Source organism: Buceros rhinoceros, unplaced genomic scaffold, assembly GCF_000710305.1.
Source record: "Buceros rhinoceros silvestris isolate BGI_N320 unplaced genomic scaffold, ASM71030v1 scaffold28134, whole genome shotgun sequence".
Taxonomy (NCBI): Eukaryota; Metazoa; Chordata; class Aves; order Bucerotiformes; family Bucerotidae; genus Buceros; species Buceros rhinoceros.
In genome coordinates this window covers 1-338 of record NW_010408217.1, presented here as the reverse complement: position 1 = coordinate 338, position 338 = coordinate 1, and positions in this window count along the sequence as shown.

Genomic DNA, 338 nt, shown 5'->3' with positions numbered 1-338 from the left:
CTTCTACACGAGAGATGCAAAGAGCCATCAGGAATAAAGTCATAGAAAAACCGTTAATCGACCCTTCCTTCCTGATGGCAGCCTAGCTGCTCTCTTCGCAGGGCATTCCCCAAGTGAGGGCTGGAATGACGGGCCGCGGCGATGGCCAAACCTGCCAAACCTTCCCAGGAAAGCCCGGTCTCGACGCAAGCGCCCAGTTAACCACGAAGCCGGGAGGGCTCCCCCAGCTCCCCTCCACCCGCCTTCTCCTCCAGTGCTCCCGGCCCCCGAGACACGGCATCGCGCCGGGCCGGGCTCTCCCCGGCAGAACGCTGCCTGCCGCGGGGTCAGCGCCCGGG